The following is a 4173-nucleotide window of genomic DNA, read 5'->3' as shown; positions in this document are numbered from 1 at the left end:
TAAGTTACTTTTTTAAATGAGGACTAAATTTGTTCACATTTAGTAACAGGAAGCTAGAGCTGTCAACACTGACACTTATGCATGTGGTAAAGGCTCTACTATAGCACTTGAAGCCAGCCACTAAATTCCATAAAGCTGATGCTTTAATGGAACCATGCTTCCCTTATTATAAAACACTCTCCACATTGATAAACATGCTGTCAAGTGTGGCAAAGAAACATGGAATTTGTTGTTGTTATTGTTGTTGTTTTAAGTAGTAATCCTGCTATCTTTCAGGAAGAACTATTTACATGATATTATCAGATTAATATTAGATTGGCATATTTTAAGCAGTGTTTTAAAGAGAACCTGTTTTCCTTTTCAGAAGAAAGATTAATTCACACTGTTTTAAAGAAATGAATCCAATCTGATTTGATGGCTTCCCTGCTGCTTGCAGGCTGAACTGAGGGTTTTAGCAGTTCATTTGGAAACTCAACAAAATCACAGCAAGTGAAGTAACACAAAATTTCATAGGCAAAGTTTCCTGATAGCATCTGTACTCAGCTACTTTGCTCCCTCCTCCTTCCCTTTTCTTCTCCTGAAAGTTTTGGAGCTCATAGCAGGGGATTCACATTGCAGCCCAACCCCCTAAGGATACTTGGTATCTTGAACAATTGTCAATTACAGAGTGACTGCTGGGTTGAGCTTTACTAGAGGAAAAGACTAAAATCTAACTGTCAAGGTAAGCCTGACACAAAGTAAGTAGAAAGGAACAGAAGATGATAGGTAAATAAGTAGTAAATGATGAAGTTCTGTCTCAGAGTGCAGTTTGAGTTTAGAGAACAGAGATGACAACATTGGTTTAGATTATTGTGTTAGAAATAGAGGTAAGAATCAAGTTGGATCTTGAAAGAAGATGGTAGTGATAATACCCAAACCAGTATACCACAAAGAAGGAAAAAAAATAAGTAAATAAAGTATGATATTTTACAGTGTATTTCCAGCAAATGCTTGCTTTGTATGAATTACCTCGTTCAATCCTCAGAGAAATCCACTTCACAGATGAAGAAAGTTTAAAGACTTTGAGATAATATGTATTTCCTGTGGTAAACTGCTGAATTCTATATTAGATCATCAAAAGCTAATAAAGGACAGGACGGGCCATAGCAATCAGATAAACAAAATGCTCCTGATCAATACAGCCCAACAGAGGAAATGAGCTGAGTGAGCCTCCGGCTTCCAGGTGCCAAGGTTCACTCCCTTGTTCCATGCTTCCACACAAGCTGGTCCCTCCATGTGTCTCTGTCTGCCTTCCAGGGCCGGGCTCCAACATCACCTCTTGCAGGATCCCCCCAATTGCAGCTCAATGAGTCATTCTGCCTTCTAAGACCCCACTCATCCTCCCCACTGGGGGCTTCCCTTTATTACAGCCAGGCTTTGCTATTTCTATTTACTCATCTGTCTGTTCTACTAACTGTGAGCAACTTTAGAGCAGGACTGATCCCAGAATCCAGCTAAGAACTTGGCACTTCATGGGGTGCCTGGGTGGCTCAGTGGGTTGAAGCCTCTGCCTTCGGCTCAGGTCATGATCCCAGGGTTCTGGGATCGAGCCCCACATCGGGCTCTCTGCTCAGCGGGGAGCCTGCTTCCTCCTCTCTCTCTGCCTGCCTCTCTGCCTACTTGCAATCTCTATCTGTCAAATAAAAAAAAAAAAAAAAAGAACTTGGCACTTCATAGATACCTAGGAAGGTGTAGGGGCATCTGGGAGCTCAGCTCTAAAGAAAGCTCCCAGAAAAGAGAAATAGTCCTATGCAAAGCAAATGGTGACTGGCTTGCAGAAAAAGGAGAGAACTGTCAGGAAAGGGACTTCTTCACAAAGAAGCCAGGGGGGTCAGTGCCAGGATCAGGGGCAACTAGACTGCCTGCTTCAGAGGGAAAATACCACTCAGAGTGTGCTGAGGAGGGTGATTTGGGACCCAAGGTCTGAGACCAGGAAGCCAGCTCAGGTCAGGACACAGCATCCAATCAGACCCAGATGTCATGCCAACCCCACTGACCTTGGCCTAGAAGCCAGACCATTTTTATTTAGGATCCAGCCAGAGCAGTCACGAAGGAAAGGAGCCAGGACCCAGGTGTGAGATCAGCAGAGTCAGCCAGTCTAGTCTGGGTCTAGCTTTGGTTAATCAGAAACTAGGTTTCTAGAAGATGCTTAGATAGTAAGGCAGTGGTGGAGGAGAGCAGTATATGGGAGAAGTTTTGCCTTTGTTTCCTTTTTAAGATTTAATTTGGGAAAAACTTATAAGAAAGGTATTTTTTCCTACATCATGATCAAGACACAGGGATAGGGAAGGAGACCATCCTGGGAATAAAAATCCTCCTAGATCCCAGTACCACTCTATCTAACCTTCTTGTGCACCAATACCCTATCCCAAGCATGTAAGGTCATTATCACCAACAGCAGTGGCAGCAGTAGCCCCCTGGTAGTCTGGAACCAGGTGGGGCACGGCATATACGCACAAATGGGATATGCCCTATTAATATAAATCACTTCCTCCAGCAAGCCAAGCCCTCCATGATGAACCGAGCCCAACTCCACTCCCCAGCTACAGCCTTCAGGACATGTATTCCTTTATATATATCCCTCAACAGGCTCAGTTTTGAGACCACATAGGTTTATATTTGCACACTCTTTGGGTTAGGTACTTTAAGAACAAGAGAAACCAGGTTGTAAATATGTTTCTCAGTCTGTCACTCGTTTTCTTCCTTTCTACATGGTATTTCTTTGCCTTACAGATAATGTGCATCTCTATAATCTATAATTCTGATCTAAGGAATGACATTGAGAGTCCAAGTTTTTTTGTTTTTTGCAGATGTGATAATCTAGTAATCCCAACATGAAGTTGGTTTGAAATGTCACTTTTATACTAAAATCTTATATATATGTGATTCTAAAAAACAGAATGCTTTTAAAGAGTCTGTATCTGGTGGTTACTGAAAACAAGAGGTGCCTATGTACTTCCTAACACTTCTCCAAATGTGATAAAGTATATGCATGGGTTCACCATATCTTAGAATCTATTGTAAACAGTAATTGTATAAGCTACATTGAGCTAGAATTTTCCCAAAGATACACTGGGGGCTCCCTAAGAACATAAATCATTAACCTGGGAGCTCCTTGTTTAGTCTCTCAAACTCTTCATTCCCCATGGGCAGCAACCCAGTTACCTCTTCTATCAGTGGGCCAGATGACACAGTAAGCTGTTTCTCCCTCTCCTTGGAGAAAGGGCCTTTTTGATCCTATTAGACAGGCATGCCCTGGGGCAGAGGCTCTGAAAAATCACCAGATACCTGCCCAACACACCCACACTCCTTCCTACTTGTTTGCTATTTCTTAAAACTGCTCCTGGCCCTGGGGCACCCTGGAGAGAAAATGGCAGTGTTTTCTGTGACCAATTAAGAATAAAGACCCTTTCTGTTTGGTGTCCATGGTTGACATTCCCCCTGGCCAGCAAGAAACCATTTGCAAGTGGAGAATGGCCTCCTTCCACCCACAGCCAGAGGCTCAGGTCAGGTCCACTTCACCCTGCTCATGGCCCCTACAGGAAGAATGAAGTCTTCAGCCTGACCTCTCTACTTCCCATTCTCCACCTCCCCTAGCACTGCCTCTCCTTTCCCATCACTGCCAGCTGCTGCTTTTCCTGTACTGGCCTTCCCCCTCCTCCCTTTGAACATATACATATTTTTTTCTTTCATGAAAATAAGTTTGCGGCTTTCCTCAGGAGGGCTGAAGAAGTGAGCTGAGCAGAGACTCCTCTGGGGAGTTCTCTATAATGGGACACAGCAGAAAATCCTGAGCTACAACTCAGCTGAAAACCAGAATGGAGGGGTTGGAACTCTCAAGACTGCCACAAGTCAAAGTTGTTCACTGCTCCCCAGACTTTATATTAGCAAGAGTTTATGACTAATATGACATAAATATTTCATGGAGAACATGCAATTAACAAATTAATAAAGCATGCAATTAATTGCTCCCTCTTAGTAACCCTATCTTATTAAAGGCCTTCACCTCAGGTTTCCACTCTTGGGGTCACTCCACTGGCAGATCTGGTGGACTCAGGTGTTCAAGGGAGATGAAGGAGCCAGCACCTCCCCTCTGAGTCAGACAGGGAACAGTGGGTGGCCTTGGAAGGGCCC

This window comes from Lontra canadensis, unplaced genomic scaffold, assembly GCF_010015895.1.
Source record: "Lontra canadensis isolate GAN:19392208 unplaced genomic scaffold, GSC_riverotter_1.0 scaffold38, whole genome shotgun sequence".
Classification (NCBI taxonomy): domain Eukaryota; kingdom Metazoa; phylum Chordata; class Mammalia; order Carnivora; family Mustelidae; genus Lontra; species Lontra canadensis.
Note: the sequence above shows the minus strand (reverse complement) of the source record.